The sequence below is a fragment of the Hypanus sabinus genome, chromosome 30, assembly GCF_030144855.1.
Source record: "Hypanus sabinus isolate sHypSab1 chromosome 30, sHypSab1.hap1, whole genome shotgun sequence".
Lineage (NCBI taxonomy): Eukaryota > Metazoa > Chordata > Chondrichthyes > Myliobatiformes > Dasyatidae > Hypanus > Hypanus sabinus.
Window position 1 is genome coordinate 25,042,898 of NC_082735.1, and position 18,043 is coordinate 25,060,940.

An 18,043-nucleotide genomic window follows, 5' to 3' on the forward strand; every position below is an offset into this window, starting at 1 on the left:
CACCTACGATGTACCAGGCTAAATCCACAACCCCCTGTAGGATCCACTGTTCAAAGGGCATTGGCGTTTCCACAACAGGCCACAAAGTAGCCTGTCAATACCACTCTCCACCACACATCCATAGAAAATACCCTGGAAATGAAACATGTGGTTCGACGAGGCTCGAGTGATGTTTTAAGAATGTACTAAGCCATGTTTACTGTCTAGCAAACTTTCTGGACCGTAGTAAATAAAATTTACACATGAGGATAAAAGTCTTCTGCATTCAAACCTGCACTTGGGCGTATTCAGCAGCTTTTGCTCGACAATGGATGAAACTTACTTCCTCCCAAACTCTCAACCCACCTGCCACCTCCTGCCCATCTGTGATTTCCACATTGGCATCATCAGCCACCCCAAATCTCACCGGACCAGAGTAGCAGCAAGTCATCCACCATGTCGAGGGATCTTGGTTCATTGTTGCCATGCGGACTGAGATGCAATGATGAGCTTTTGTTATGGATATCAAATGTTGGCTGGCATGATTACATTGAGACAGTATAGAAAGAATACGGGGAGAAGGCAGCAGATTGGGGCTGAGAGGGAAAATGGATCAGCCATGATGAAATGGCGGGGCAGACCCGATGAGCCAAATGGCCTAATTCTGTTCCTGTATTTTATGGTCTTATGAAATGCAGAATACAACATTGCAATTCTAAATAAAGTGCAGTGCATTCAGAGAAATTTGTGCCAAGGCCACGACAAGGTAGATTAGATTTCAGGAGTTCATCTTTTAGGCTCCTTTTTCTGCTATAAACCAATACCATTAAGCAAACAGGCCCATGGACCCCTGTTTTAGACTATGAGAGGTCTGTTGAACAGTGGGACAGAAACAGCCCTCAAGTCTGGTCGTTCACACTTTCAGGTTTTTGTACCATCTTCCCAAAGGGAGAAAAGAGTGGGAGGGGTCCTTGATTAGCTTAGCTACTTTCCAGAGACAGTGGAAAGTGTGGACAAAGTCAGAACACGTATCCAAAAAAGTGGTGATTTACTAGCAGGGCAGAACTTCTAAAGCATTGCCATGCAGAAACGTTAAGCTCTTGCTACTGCAAACCGCCCTTCAATGGAATTGGTAGATCATTGAAAACTAGGCATACCACATGACTCTCCAGCCTAGCAAGGTTCTTAATGTGTACACAATGGTATGTCTATGTTTACAAACATAGTTCCAAGTTATAGTTAACTTGGAGGCCAGCCAAAATATATTCCTGTGATTAATACAGAGGAAGTGTCTTTGTTAAGGAGGTGTCAACATTTTCAGTAGATTATGGAGGCAGAGTTAAGATGGCTCTAAACGGCGACTCCTTTGCCTGCATCTTCGGAAACAGCTCTATTTCCATCTTTAATTTCTTTGTTTTTCCCGTTCAGGGTTCTTTTGAAGACCCTGACCTGGAGTTACACGCAGACTTCGGTTCTTTGTGGGAATGGGACCCATTCTCAGGCCGTTGTTCGGCATGCCAAGGGTTCGGCCTGAGAGGGGGCCTGGTGTTTGGAAGGCTAAGATCTCGGGGCTCTGGAGACGGGTGGATTGAGGGTCAGTGTCACGGCAGGAGACTCGTCTGTCATCGGGGAGGCTAGAAAATCTTTTGCTGTGGGTCCGAAGACCTGAGATCTTTGGGCACAGAGATCGTAAAAGGTGACGAAACAGACTTTTTAACATTGTAAACCAGCAGGTTGTTGTTATGTCTCCTGCTCGCTGTGAAAACAGGGAAAAGAGAGAGAGGGGTAGAGGGGGAGGGAGAGGGAGAGGGAGGGGGAGGGGGGGAGGGGGGAGGGGAGAGGGAGAGGGGGAGGGGGAGGGGGAGGGGGAGGGGGGAGGGGAGGGGAGGGGGAGGGGGAGGGGGAGGGGGAGGGGGAGGGGGAGGGGGAGGGGGAGGGGGAGGGGGAGAGGGAGAGGGAGAGGGAGAGGGAGAGGGAGAGGGAGAGGGAGAGGGAGAGGGAGAGGGAGAGGGAGAGGGAGAGGGAGAGGGAGAGGGAGAGGGAGAGAGAGAGAGAGAGAGAGAACACAAGCGAACCTGTGGTTTGTCAAACACCGGATGAAATGCAATAGTCTTGGGGGTAACTGCAAGGTCTGTGTTTTTGCTATCACTTAGCTTACGCTTGTGCTTGGTAGCGGGTGCACCTTTTTTTTGCCAGGCAGAGGGAGGGGGTATCGTTGCCTTGCTGCCACTTACGCGTGGGGGGGGGGAGCTGGGGGGGGGGGCTTTGGGGTTCTCACATTTAACTGTCGTTCATTCTTTGGGGCACTTCTCTGTTTTTGTGGATGTTTTACGAAAAAGTATTTCAGGATGTATATTGTATACATTGACATTAAATGTACCTTTGAAAAATCAGTAGTTATTTGAGATATAAATGTTGTCATACTGTCTCATACAGAAAAAAAAGCTCTAATAATAGTTAACTATTTGATAGTTGAGCACTGCAAGATCTTTGAAGTGCATCACCTCTCCTAGTCTAACTACATTGACACCATGGCAAAGAGAGCTCAGCGGGACCTCGACTTCCTCAGGTGATGAAAGACATTTGGCATGTCCACTTTGACCCTGACCAATCTTCATCGATGCATCACGGAAAGCATCCTATCATTATGGTGTGCTATTGCTACCACTCTGCCCTTGGCCGCAAGAAACAGCAGAGCTGTAGACGCAACTCAGCACATCACAGCAACCAGCCTCCCCTCCTCCTTGGACCCCTGTCTACGCTCATCTCTGCTTTGATAAAGCTGCCAGCAGAATCAAACACGCCACCGACCCTGGACGTTCTCCCTTCCCCCTCTCCCATTGGGCAGAAGATACAACGTACAGCACTGGGCTCAAAGAGAGCATCAGCCACATCCATTCCCTCCCCCTACCCCAGTTTTCCACAAATCTGCACAATAGAGTCAATTTACAATGGCCATTTAATCTCACTACTCACAGGTCTTTGCAACAGAAAACTGGAGCACACAGAGGAAACCTATATAATCACAGGACGACATGGAAACTCCACACAGTTAGCACATAAAGTCAGGATCACATCTGGCCCATTGGAGTTAATGGGTTTAGCATCTTTACTAAACCCTTGGTTGAAGTTATCTCAACTATGGAACAAGCACAAATCAGGGGTACGATAAGATACTCTCTATTTGTCCGAATGCATGCAATTCCTATAACATTCACAAAGTTCACCGTGCCCATTGATAAGGACTTTAATCTTCACCCTGAAGTTACAGTTTCGCTACCAAAGCCATCTTGTGACAGCAATGTGTAGCCTCTGCTAAATACACTTCATCAACTGCCCTTCCCCTCAGCGAAGGACAAGGGCTGAACGCATGTGGTAACATTACCTCTGACAAATTCCTACCAAAGGCACACACCATTGCATTAGGTAATATATCACTATTCCTATATTGTCACTGGGTCAAAAATCTTGGACATCCAACAACAGGATGGGAAAGATTCCACCACACAGACTGTTGAGTTCAAGGAGGGAGCTCATTAATTATTAGCCTTGACAGTGATAGCTACCTTCCATGACAGGACAAGAATAGGACCCCTCAATTTGGCAGAAATAGAATATTTACCATATGACAATCTGGGATGAATTCAAGTCCACTTCCCAGCAGCGAATGAATAATACCTCCTCTAATTTATCCTTCATTGAGCACTCCAGAATGAACACTGACTCTCCTGCAATCCATAATGGCAGTCACAGCCCAGACTACATCACTCCCCAGTTTCCAGGCATGCCATTTTCATGATTTGTCATGAACTGAAATATGCTCTTTAAAAAAAAATGGTAGAAACAAAAGTGACGGGATGGTACCTTAAAAGGAAAACAGCTAGAGGATTATGGGAAAAGAGCAGGGAAGAGGAACCAATTGGATAACTATTTTAAAGGGTTGTCATAGGCATGAAGTCGTGTGTGTGTGTGTGTGTGTGTGTGTGTGTGTGTATTTATTAAGATACAGCACAAAATAGGTCCTTTCATCCCTTTGAGCCATGCTGCCCAGCAACCCCCGATTTAACGCTAGCCTAATCACAGGACAACTTACAATGACTAATTAACCCACTTGCGGGAGGAAACTGGAGAATGTGCAACCCCCTTACAGGCAGCGGTGGGAATTGAACCGGGGTCGCTGCCACCATGAAATGTTGTGCCGCCCGTGCCGATCGGTAGGGGGAGGTGAGCAGATGGAGCAATAGGGATAGCTGGTTTACCAGCAAAGGCGGGATAAACGTGCCTGTCTAAGTAGACGCGCTTGAACCTGGCTACTTGGATTCTAATGCTCTGTGCAGCTTTTGATGAAGGTGATGAAGAAATGAACAACAGAAGTCAATTAGAACCAATTTCAGTCTCACTTGCATTGAAAATTTGCCACTTTAAACTTTTGGTCTGCCGATATTGCCAATAAAGCAGGACTTCCCAACCTGGGGCCTATGGGCCCCTTGGTTAATGGTAGGGGTCCATTGCTTAAAAAAGGTTGGGAACCCTGCAATAAAGCAGGGGCAGGAGATCCACTAAGTAGAAAAATTTGAATAAATTGTTCGAGGTTCTACTACTCTTCATGCATTTTATTCATCTAAAGCCCAAAATATTCACAGTGCTTCCAAAACTATTCTCCAGCGCTATGGAAAGACCACAGCACTTTCTATTTAATATCATGTTATCATAATTAACCTCATCATCCCTAACTCATTGCATACCCATTCAGAACCCCTAAGTTGTGAAAGAATTAAAAAAGTCATTGTTTACCAATAGTTCTGCGTGTGTTTTAGTTAACATCTGGAAATTATTGTAGGACTGTAAATAACTTTTTTGGTACAACTGTTTATTATTTGTTTGGTTGCACTGTTTTATGGTTGATGATGTTATCGGGGTGTTTTGAAAGTGCTTTGAAGTGTTATAAATCCACACCAGGTTTCTGTTTTTCTCTAAGAGCTTGCACCTTGGGTGCCTGTATGTTATTTAACAAACCTTAAGTCGCAGTCCCACCAAGTTCTCACTTTAATTGTCTGAGTTAATTATTCAATAATAATTTGAGATGACTATTTAAATTATCATCCCTTTTTTTTCCAGTTATTTTGAGGGTTGGTCATGCTCACATCTGGTTTATTTATCCTTTGCTTTTTTTTATCAGCATCATTGAGCTGCAAGCCGAAGATCTTTTATTCATCAGAGCACAATATAAAACAGTGGCTTCTGCGTAAAGTTGCTTTCTTATTGGAATCCTTTATTGAGTAACACGGGCCTTGGCTTCCAGCTGCTGAGGCAAAATGAGCATTATCTCATTGTAATAATGCAATTCTGTCACCTTCTTATTATCAGCATGATAAAAGATGAAATATTCACAGATGCTGCCCTTCTAACCTGATCACAGCTTGATATTGCAGGCTGAAAATGAGTTTTATAAGCTTTAATATACTCCTCTGCTGAATGACCTCTGAAATTAAACATTATTACAGAGCGGATATTTAAAAAGCAGGGCTCAAATTACATCAAAATGAAAATATTAAGGAATATTAAGAATATATTGAGTGGTGCTCATTGCTTTTGGAAAAGCATGTGGTATATTACAAGTAGCGCCACAGACACCACAAATAAACAGAATTGCAAATAACCAACATGGAAATTCCTATATATAATTACGCCGCATTAATCCGTTGGGATGAATATCTTTTGCCTGTTTAGAGAAAATCAATTGCTATAAACAAACTTTCAAAGAAATATTCTAAACAATAAAGGAAGTTCATTTTGCTTCATTTGTTAAAGAATGCCCGTACAGGCTCTGCAAAGTTTATATATGGATGAGCAGCAGAATATGCATTTAGCCAGTCATCACTCCAATTTGTGTTCACAATTATAGTGGGTGGCATAGGTTTATTTTGGATATACGGATTTTGAAATTTGGATCAGAGGAGTTTGTTTTCATTGCTCAAAACCCAATATTAGATTATTTTTACATCTTTTGAAACGTTCCCAGCACCTCAAGGGCTGCATCTGGCAGCAACTTGCCACTTCTTTAGCGCTTGTCTGTTTTATCCAAGTTGCTAACTCGACGCTCAACCCACCACAGGTGCAAGGAGCCAGCCGGATTCGAACCCGGGACCTCCTGTTCCTAAGTCCGGGTGCAGTTATCACTACACCACCTGCACAGACTTTAGAGTATTATAAGCCGCAACGTATTCTCAAACCCTCTGTGCGTCTATAACAAAACCATCTCCCACAATGTTTATAGCGGCATCAAATTATTCAGAGTAAATGGGAAACTGAGCAATTAGAGATGAGTGGTCTGAGCTTATTGCATAACATTGCAGAGTACCCTGCTAAATTATATCCTTAGTTGTTTATTGAATTTTATAACATGAAAAGCGATGTCTCAAAAATAACACCAACTGAACAGCTTAAATAGGTTGTAAGGTGCACAGTGTTAATTGTAAGTGACCAACACGTGGGCTAAATTCTATTTTATAATTGGTGTTCACTATGGAAATCCTCAATATATTATCATACATCGTAATGCAGTCTCCCAAACATGTCAAAACTCAGCCCACCAGCTTTTGTTTAAATAATTTATTAGCAATCTTTCATTTCGTTAAAAAATTCCTATATAAAGGTTAAACAGAACTACTCTTTAACTCTTCTATCAAATCGCTAATAGAACAGCGGTTCCCAACCTGATGTCCATGGACCCTTTGCTTAATGGTATTGGTCCATGGCAGAAAAAATTTGGGAATTCCTGAAATAGAAAATTCCTTATACATTGAAATTATACACAGCAACCCAAAATAAAGATCTGAAGCAACACACATGAAAGCTGAAGGAACTCAGCAGGCCAGGCAGGATCTATGGAAAAGAGTAAACAGTCAACGCTTTGGGCCGAGACCCTTCATCGGGACTGCAAAGAAGGGGAGAAGTCAGAGTAAGAAGGTAGAGGAAGAAGTAGGTGATAGGTGAAAGCGGAAGAGGGGTGGAGGTGAAATGGAGAGTTGGGAAGTTGACTGGTAAAAGAGATGGAGAAGGGGGAATCTGATAGGAATGGGGAATGGTGATGGATAGGGGGGGCAATTACTGGAATTTCAAGAAATTGATGTTCATGTCATCAGGTGGGAGGCCACCCAGGTGGAATACAAGGTGTTGCTCCTTTGACCTGAGCATGGCCTTCACCGTGGCGATAGAGAAGGCCATGGATTAACATGTCATAATGGGAATGAGAAGTAGAATTGAAATGGGTGGTTACCGGGAAATCACGCTTGTTGTGGTGGATGGAGCGAAGGTGCTCAATGAAACGGTTTCCCAATCTATATCGGGTCTCATTAATATACAAGAGGCCACACAGGGAGCCCCAGATACTGTAGATGACCCCAACAGATCCACAGGTGAAAATCTGGATCTGACATTAAACAGATCATAAGCAGTTACCATCGCCTTCCATTCTGTAAACACCATAATTACATTAGATTTACATTCAATAATCATTGTGATAAAAAGAAAACAAAACTATTCTCTGTTTAGTCCTTTGAATCTGAGAGTAGATCGTGGCTGATCTGACCACTGACCTATTATTTTCTCTTGGTACTTAGATAGCTTATCCAACACAGATCTATCAGGCTCGGCCTCAGAGCAATCGATTGACCCAGCTCCCTTTAGACAAGTGAGTTCCAAGTTTGTAATATATTTCTAAATGATAGGATGCTTCATGGTGATCTCAATTTAATTTTAAAATTACAACGGCTTTATTCTGAATTGGTACGCCCAAGCAAACAGATTTCCTGAACACAACCTCTGGAATTTATGCGTTGGTTACCATCATACCGTGGGGCAGGATGGTAGCATAGCAGTTGGCACAACGCTTTACAGTACCAGCAGCCCAGGGTTCAATTCCCGCCACTGCCTGTAAAGAGTTTGTATGCTCTCCCTGTGACCATGTGGGTTTCCTCCCACAGTCCAAAGACATACCGGTTGATAGGTATAGGATTAAATCGGTCTGGCACGTCTCAAAGGGAAGGAACCAACTCTACACTGTATGTCAATAAAAAAAGTATCCTCTGTAGTTATAGTTTTCTAACAAGAATTAATTGATCAGTCATACAGTACTGATAAAATTGTACAGCTTTTTGTTGCCAGCGATAGTGCCCTCTTAACACGATTGCTTTTTATGTGTTAATATAATAAATTTTAAAATTCTCATGAGTAGTTGTAATCAATTATATTATAAAAGCAAAACAAAATTTTTAAATCTATCTGGGACAGGTAAAGGGAGGTTAACAGAACCAATGCAATTTACTGTGCAAGATATGAAATGTTTTATGACTGATTACTGAGCCATTTAGAGTCCATAGCATCGATGTGTTTGTTCTCCATTTGATAGGCTTCAATATTACATCTTCATTAGTGTGATCAGGAGAAAGACGCCTGGGGGGTAAACTGTTCCAGTCTGTTCTTAAAACGTTATGTGTATTGATATCTGGTTGGCAAGTTTTAAGATCCAAAGAAAAACAAATAAATAATTCCCAATGGCCAAACATTTTTATTCTAATTCCCATTCCCATTCTGACATATTGGTCCATGACTTCCTCTTGTGCCACTGTGAGGCCACACTTAGGATGGAGGAGCAACAGCTTATACTCTGTCTGGGTAGTCTCAAACCTGATGGTATGAATATTGATTTCTTCTTCTGGTAAACAAATTCCTGCCTCCCTCTATTCCCTACTCTGACCTTCTACCTCTTCTCAGCTGCTTATCACTTTCCCCGGTTCCCCTCCTTTTCTCCTACGGTCCACTCTCCTCTCCTGTCAGATCCCTTCTTCTCCAGCCCTTGACCTTTCCACCTGGCTTCACCTGTCAGCTTCCAGCTAGCCCCTCTCCTCCCTCCACCTTTTTATTCTGGCCTCTTCCCCCTTCCCCTTCAGTCCGAAAGAAGAGACTCAGCCCGAAACGTTGACTATCTATTCATTTCCACGGATGCTGCCAGACCTGCTGAGTTCCTCCAGCATTTCATGCCTGTTGCTTTAGTTTTCCAGCATCTGCGGACTTCCTTGTGGTTTTGAAATAAATATGCAATTTCTTTTAATATTCCAGTTGCTCTTCATTGCAAGGGTCAGCTCTTGAATTTGACATTGCTCTGATTTGGGGTATAATTCAGCCAAAAAAAAAAATCACGTATAATTTCAGAAGTCCTGTACTCAGGTCAGTTTTAAAAGTGTTGCAAATACTCAGCAGGTCATAGAGTAACACAGCATGAAGGCAGGCCATTTGGTCCAACTTGTCCATGGTGACCAAGATGCCCATCTAAGCTGGTCCCATTTACCCATATCCCTTTAAACCTGTCCCACCCATGCACCTGTCCAAGTGTCTTTTAAATGTTATTTCTATGCCACTTTCTCTGGAAGCTCATTTTTATAACTGCACCTATGGAGAGACAAAGCAATGTTAATGTTCCAGGTCACTAATGCCATCACTATTAACCATACTTTCTCCACAGATGTTGCCCAATTTGCTGAGTACCTCCTGCATTTTGTTTTTATTTCAAAGTTACAGCATTTACACCTCTTTGTATTTCTCAATTTAACGCAATTATTATTTAAAGTTGAAGTCTGTCCCGAGCCTTATAGGCTCATCAGGCCGGTACTTATGCCAGTTTCCATGGCGTGAAGTGACTGAGAGTACGAGACTGCCCCCCCCCCCCCCGGATAGGACGCCAGTCTGTCACGAGGTTAACCCCCAGCATTTTGCCAGTACCCATTTTCAGCTGGGTGGACTGGAGCAATGTGTGGTTAAGTGCCTTGCTCAAGGACACAACACACGGCCTCGGCTGGGGCTCAAACTCACGACCTTCAGATCACTAGTCCAATGCCTTAACCACTTGGCCACGTGCCACACAATGGTTCAATTTAATATCAGAGAATGTATATTGTGTACAACCTGCAATTCTTGCTCTTCACAGACATCCATGAAACAGAAGAACGTGCCCAAAGAAAGAATGACAGAAAAGCATTAGAACCCCCTCCACGCACAAACAGCAGCAAAAGCATCAATCCTCCCACCTCCCCTCACTTTCTTCAGCAAGAGCATTATCCCCCACACACACACACGCCATGCATTATAACTATTTGGAAATATGAATATCTATAGCATGCAGAAGGGAGGGGGAAAATCAATGGTGGAGATGGAGTTATGCAACAAGAATTCTGAAATCACAAATAAATTATCTACATAAACAGGCTGAAGGCCATCAAATCAAACAACTTGGGCGGATAATGTTTTCATTGATATGTACCCACAAGCATGACACCCAGTGGTCCCAGCTGAAACTGGACAGTAGACAACTATTCTCCCACTGCGTGATAAGATTGGCCAAGTTTGGGGGGTAAAATGCAAACAAATCAACCTGACTTCTCAGCATTTCACGGAAGACTTCCTGATTTACGGAAGAATTTTCAAGACCAGGTAAATGCAACGTTTCTGCCACATCCCTTCAGGTTGCTCCCATGATGCATTTCAGGAGTTGCTCTACAGTTCCAAAGATGGTAAACGTTCCCTCTACAACCTCCTGGTTCCAACACTCCAATTGTTAATGTACAACATTATTGAACTCAGAACAGTACAGGCCCTTCAGCCCACAATGTTGTGCTGACTTTTTTAACCTACTCCAAGATCAATCTTTAATAGGGGGACCACTTCATTGAGCACCTCTGCACCATCTGCCACAAAAGGACTTCCCCATTGCCAAGCCTTTTAATTCTGATTCCCATTCCCATTCCAACATGTCAGTCCATGGCTTCATCTTGTGTCAAGATGATGCCACCTTTGGGGTGGAGGGGCAGCATCTTGTATTTCATCCGAGTGCCCTCCAACCTGATGGCATGAATATCAATTTCTTCTTCCAGTAAACAAATTCCACCACCCCCCCCCCCCCACACCTTCCATTCCCCACTCTGGCATTTTACTGCTTCTCAACTGCCTATTATTTCCCTTTCCCTTTCTCCAGCGTCTACTCTCCTCTCCAATCAGATTCTTTCTTCTCCAGCTCATGACCTTTCCCACCCACTTGGCCTCACCTATCACCTTCCAGCTCGCCTCATCCCCCCCCCCCCCCACCCCGACCTTTTTCCCCCTTCCTCCTCAGTCCTGAGGAAGGGTCCCTGCCCGAACTGTCAACTGTCTATTTATTTCCATAGATGCTGCCTCATCTGCTGAGTTCCTCCAGCATTCTGTGCATGTTTCTCTCAACCTAACCCTTCCCTCCCACATATCCCTCCATTTTTCTTTCATCTGTGTGCCTATCCAAGAGTTTAGCTGTCTCTAATATATCTGCCTCTACCACCACCCCCAGCAGTGTGCTCCAAGCACTTCCCACTTACTGTGTTAAGAAACCACCTCTGACCTCCCCCTCACCATATTTTCCTTCAATCACACTGTTCTGGTCTTCCATGCAATTGGCTCTGCCTTTTGCAATAATTTCAACATTAAACAGTCCATGCCTTTCTGGGCTTTCTGCAATTAGATAGCACCTTCTTCTGCTTCATGCAGTGAATTTTAGGGACCAAACATTGCAAAGAAAAGGAATCTTGTACGAATGCACGCTATCAAATGCAAGTTATCTGTGGCTCACCCCTAGCACTTGAGTGAGAAGAATGTGGGTTCTCTTCAAACATCATATCTTCAAACACTGATTCAAATATTGAGACTTTAAATCAAAGTTCTAGTTTTGCTTTACTTTTGCTTTGATTTAAGATTTAGTATTGCATTTTTTGGACGTACTTTAATAGATCTAATCCCACCATTTTGAAGAGGAGCAGTCAAATTATCCCATCATGCTGAACACCATTGATGCCTTGGTCAACATCACTTAAACATGGCAGTTCAGAGGAACCACTGGCATTAGGCTGCACATGGGGTAAGTGGGCCCTGGACTAATGCTGACCTGCTGGAGGTCCAGCTCAGTGGATGTCAACACACCCCTCACTCTGCTCCACTGGGAGCCCAACATTAGAGCCCTGACATGCTTGGATGTCTGAGTATATTGCTGGGACTTGAAAATATTTCAATCTCGTACAAGATCGGAATCCTCACTCACGTGAATAAGAATTCCAAACAGGAGTATACAAAAAAAGTGAAAGGCTAGTTATTTAAATTACTTTACATGAATGTAATACTTTTATTTATTAGTTTATTAATGTTTCAATAACTCTTCTAAATTTTTGAAATATTAGTTTTAATGTTGTTTAGTACAGAAAACAACGCTAGCATTTCAAACATCCCAATCAGAAGCATTCAACTTTATTCACCATATACAGTCGTATGGATTTGGAATTTGCAGCTGAGTGTTGGCGTGACATGCTACAAAAACCAACAACATACAGCAATCATAAAAATAAAGAAGAATATAAAAATAAACTTTGAGGATAAAGTGCAGATATGGAATAAAATGTACATCAATACATAAATATCAGCATGAATTTATAATACAAACAGCGTTATGAAAAGTGGTTTCTACAGTGCAGTGACTGAGGTAGTAGGTAGATAATTGCTATAAAGCTTTACAGGATTTGCCAGCCCGGTGAAGGCCCCAAGCCTTTTCCCTTATTAAAGGCTGCTGGGGCATTTCAAGGAGTGGCCGTCCAACAGTGAGCCATTTGAATTCTACTCACAACTGAGGCCTTGCTAACCTCACTGCGCAGCTTCTGAATCAGGAGGACAAGCACAATGAGCTCCATGATTCCTTGGAAGTTCAGTACAGGTGTGGGGTCCAAGCAGGGGTGAGTCGGGCCTCATTGAGACAGATTGGGTTCATGACCTGGTCATCACCACATTCCTGATTTGAAACTTCACTGTGCACAACATGATTGTCAAACTTTATACATTTTGATAGTGATAAAACTTTTAAAAAATATTTCACTAGTTGTCAAACAACTTGCAATCACCTGAAACCACGAAAGGGGCAATTTAAATGCAAGTCACTCTTTATAACAGAACAGGCACTCACCAGGGACCACCTTGGTAAAAGAGAAGCTCTTCACACAACGTCTGCTCAAAAATTGTTACCAAGTACAGGATTCCAAACAGAAAGAGATCCTGGTGATAATCCCCTGTTGCCTGCAGACAACGAGAAAGAGTTGTCAATTCTGCAAGATATCAACATTCAAGGTGGCTTATTCTCATTCTTCTGTACGCAAGCGTAAAGCAGAACAAAATGACTGTTACCCTGGATCCAATGCAGCATTATAAAACACAATAAGATTTTTTTTAAATCACAATTAATATAAATATAAAACCAATCCTATAAAGTACAACGTACAAGTAACTGAGTGCGGCTACATTTGGATAAGATCAGTTTATATACTAACGTACATTTGGTAGTCTAGTATATATGGTATATACATTAAATGACACTGGGTGCAGGCGTATCAAAGCATAATGTGACTGACAGGATCTGATAAAGTGACATAGTGACTTCTGGCAAGAGAAACTCTTCTATGTAGCACCAGGACATATGGAAACAGAGAGGGTCAGTGTCTGTGTCAGTGTAGATCCATAGAACAAGGGTTCACGGGGAGTCTTTCCAACATCAACACTCCTCCAGTTGCTAAGGTGGGCGACGCCATCTTTTCCTGCATCATAATGCTTGCTCGATCATTCGCCTTGTCTAGGTCCACTGGAAGCCTCTCAGTACCCTCCTCACAATCAAATGCAAGCTTGGATCTATGACACTTGATCTGATCTTCCTGCTGCAAATTGTGAGCTAGGCAATGCCTCACAACTTTAAATGACCTCCTTACTCCTACTCATTGCTTTCTGTCAGTTGCTCAAATTTCAGTGAGTACTCGTTTACTATTCCAGTTTCAACTTGCTCTAATTTTGCTCAATTAATGTTGTCCAACAAATTGTTTCATTTGGACTAGTGTGACGTGTTGAATTTGGGGAGATCAAACGCAAAAAGGGAAGTATAAAATTAATGGAGGGACCCTCATATCGAGGCCCTCCATTGGCCGGGGAAGACCATGGATGTGGCGTCCTATATGGTACTCAGGCCAGGGCAGTAGAATAGGCAGAGCAAGCTGTTGCCTATGTAGCAGACTCACCCCACTCCATGCAGCTGATGAATCCTGAGGAATAGCAGAAACTGATACAGTTTGGCACCAGTGGCGTCACAGGAGTTGCCAGTCAGCGTTGAACTCAATGTAGGACTACCTTAGGGGCTCCACTTCTGGATTTTTCCCTTGGGGTTTCCTCCTGAAGCCTTCGCCATGAGCTGCAAGACAGCAGAAGCTTGAGATCAGAGTTTGCGTCCTCCTAGGTGAGTTTCCATACGTGCCTGATGATCTTCCTTCTGCCCAAAAAGACTGGTTTTAAGGCACCAGTAACCCACCTTTGCCCCTTCTCCTGTCAGTATAAACAATTCTGTCAGGCTTAGTAGCAAAGCCTCATGTGAAGGCCAGGAGCTGGTCTTGGTTGTCAGAGGCGACTTGAAACGTTAGCCAATGGGAGCACTTAATGGGTAGTTGGAGCTTATCACCACAACTTCTCCCAGACAACCTTAAGGAACCTGCAACCCTCAGCAGTACTGTTATAAAGAAAAAGCTTGAAGTTCAAGGCCATAGATGCCTGTAATGGCAACACAACTGGATAGAGTGGGAATAAAGGCATACAGCATGCTTTGCCTTTATTAGTCGGGATATTGATTATTAAAGTTGGCAAGCCACATGGCAGCTGTATAAAACTTTTGTTACATCGCATCGACAGAACTGAATGCAGTTCTGGTCACACTATAGGGTATGGAGGCTTTGAGCAGGGTACAGAAGAGATTCACCAAGATGTTGCTTGGATTAAACTGAATTAGCTATGAGGAGAGGTTGGACAAACTTGGACTGTTTGTCAGAGGCTCAAGGAAGGCCTGACAGAAGCAAGATGGAAAGCTGAGACACACGGGCAGGGTGATTCGGAGGAGAGTCTTTTTCCCCCACAGTCTGAGATCACAGGTTTAAGGTGAGAGGGGAAAAGTATAAAGAAGATTTTCAAGGCAAAGTGGTTGTGCCTGGAATGGACTACCAGGGAGGGGGTAGAAGCAGATAATATAACAACATCTAAGAGACATTCAGAGAGACACATGAACTGGCAGGAAATAGAGGACCATGTGGGAGCAGATGGGATCCATTTACTTGGGATCATGGTCAATGAAGAAATACTGGGCTAAAGGTCCTGTTCCAATGCTGTACTTACAAATGTATTTTCCAGTGTGTACCATCAAAATATCCAAATACAATATAGACACCAATTCACTCACACTCGTTTTTTCAAATTTCAAACTCAAAATACTCTTACAGAGATGTCAAACATAAATTCCCTTTCATAAATCCTCGTTGACTCTGCTGTTTACTGGTATTAACTTCTGTTACTCTAGGAACCTTGGACTAGGTTCAATTTATCCATTAGCTCCAGAGGCAACTTTTCAAAAACTTGGTACACATCTTCTCCTAATACATCTCACAGGTTGGGATGCCTAACTCAGTGAATTTAATTTCTCCTTACTGGCGATACCTCCAAGAGGACCATATCCCTGTTGTAGGGTTGTCATAGGGTATCCTTGTGGTAGCTCATATGAAGAGCTACGTTGGCTCGAATCAGGGTTTTATGCTTTGGCTCTTTGTAGGGTTCCACATGCCAAACAGATCAAAGTGTAGAAGTCGGACTAAGCGTAGTCCATCAGGCCTCCAGGTTTGGTGGTTCATTTCAGGGCTAACAACCTGACCAGTTAAACAAAATTGTTACAGAAACAGCAATTAATATTTCTTCTACATCTGAGTGTTTTCCTATGTTGCCGTAGAAACGCAGCATTCATTGTCAAAGATCCTCACCACCCAGGCCACGCTCTTTTCTCACTGCTGCCATCAGGTAAAAGGTACAAATGCCTCAGGACACGCTCCGGCTTCAAGAACAGTTACTACCCCTCAACCATCAAGCTCTTGAACAAAAGGGGACAACTACACTCATTTAAGGACTCTTGTCTTGTGATATCCACATTTGCACAGCTTGTTGTCCATTGATCTGGCTCATAGTTACTGTTCTACAGATTTGCTAAGTTTGCCTGGAGTAAAAGAATCTCAGGGTCGTATGTATGTGATAATAAATTTTGATTTTGATTTTGACTTTGTGTGACTGTATTCCTGAGTCTCCACCCAGGACTTGCATGTCTGACAGCAATGAAAACCGAGAGGAAGCCACTGACACAATGGAGGAACCCCCTAACACTGCCAAAGATGGAGGATCTTCATTGCTGTCCTGAACACCAGTGGTGCAACGGACAGAAAATAAGTCACAGGCAATATATTCCAGTTTGCTTAGGTCTGCTTATCCACAGCGACTTCCACTCGTAAAGCACGTCAGCACAAGGCTTGGCACAGAGCTCCACATCTGTAAAACAACAGAAACCAGTCTACCTTGGAGAAACCCAACTCAAAGGATTGTGTGCCCCCTTCATCAGCCTAGCTTCTATTCTTTTCTGCTAACTTATTATCCTGAAAATTGCTATCAATATGTTTAGAAAATAATCACCCGTCATTCTTTAAAATAGATGAACACGTCTCCTGAAATACCATACAGCGGAATATCATTCAAGCACTTATCCAATAAAACTATTAGCAGAGTTTTATTTCTTTGAGAGTCACTGTATATTCCGTACACTTATCAGGCAAGATCTTCACTTTTATCATCTCTTTAGTTTATTGGCTTGGATTGAGTTTCAGTGAAAGGAACTTTTATTTGTGAAGGTTGTAGAAAATGATCGAATTTATAGATTTTCATCTTTGCCTAGTTGTGTTTATGGAAGGGATTGATCCTGTGCTCAGAATATCACCTTGTTATCTGGCCCATCATTTGATGCAACTTGCACTGCTTTGTACAGCACAGAAAAGGTGGACCTATGGCCACGTCTCCTGACGCATTAGGGGCCAGGCGGCCAGGATCTCCAGACTCAACCTGATCTATTGGTACAAGCTCCCAGGAAAAAAAAGAAGAATGCCTTGTGATGGAAGACACTGGTGGTCTGATACTGAGATACAAACGTGTGTCAGTGTGATTTAGTGAGGTGAGGTAAGAGAGCCGAACCTTTGGCGGCAAAGATTGTTGGCATGTGGCATGCAGCGCCACCCCTCAATTACTTAAGCCCCACCCATAATAAAACGATATATAATGATCACCTCTACTGCCAACTGAGGCAGTCAACAATTTTTCTTACAACCTGAGAGCAGTGAGATACTTTCACAGGAAACGTCTCACGCCAGCTTGCTGCCAGCTAGAAGCTTGCGAGAACACATAATATTGAATGATAACTTTTGAAATCCTCAGACTGGTGCACACATCAGTACTTGGAAAGTAAATGATTACAATAACAATACTATTTAGAAATAATGTCTTTGTAACAGATTAATATTAACAATTTTTGAAAAGGCGTCCTAAAATGTTTGATTTATTTAAATCTCTGTTATACCTTTAAACAATGAAGGCACATAAATAAGCAACAGGACTCATCCTTTCCATTAAAAAAATGTCCATAATTATTGTTACTTTCATTAATCAATGATAATCTGCTCAAAATTACCATGATTATCGGCAATTTAGGCATACGTTCTCAGAAAGGTTCACCACCCCGGAACAGGCAAGGATGGTATATCAAGTATACTTTCAGCTTCATTATCCATTATCTGAGTTACTTTTTTTTGCACCACTGACTCAATACTTCCAGTGTCTTTATCGAGTGTCTTTTCCTCCGCCCTAGAGCTGTGCTTTAATTAAAATCAACATTCCCTCCCTACATGGGACTTTATTGATCAGGTGCCTTCACTTCCCTCGCTCACACACCATCTTAAAGTATTGGAGTGTCCCAAGGCCATTCTAGTCACAGCCATTCTCGGTCTGGTGTATTTGTCATCATTTACAATGATATAAAAATTCTTCTAGACTGTCCATTATTAGTGCACTCAAGGTAACATTGAATGCATGAGGATTGCCCTGGAATTTTTATAGT

The 18,043-nt window shown here is 42.8% G+C and overlaps 1 long non-coding RNA gene across 1 annotated transcript in view; it reads right to left on the reverse strand.

Annotated features, from left to right (window-relative positions):
- The window catches only part of LOC132383452 (uncharacterized), a 151,356-nt gene that overhangs the window by 30,585 nt on the left and 102,728 nt on the right, over positions 1–18,043 (reverse strand). The window contains exons 6-7 of the long non-coding RNA XR_009508689.1: positions 14,103–14,272; positions 13,007–13,116 (exon numbers count right to left, since the gene is read on the reverse strand). This is a non-coding gene — a long non-coding RNA (uncharacterized LOC132383452). The remainder of the gene's footprint in view (positions 1–13,006; positions 13,117–14,102; positions 14,273–18,043) is intronic.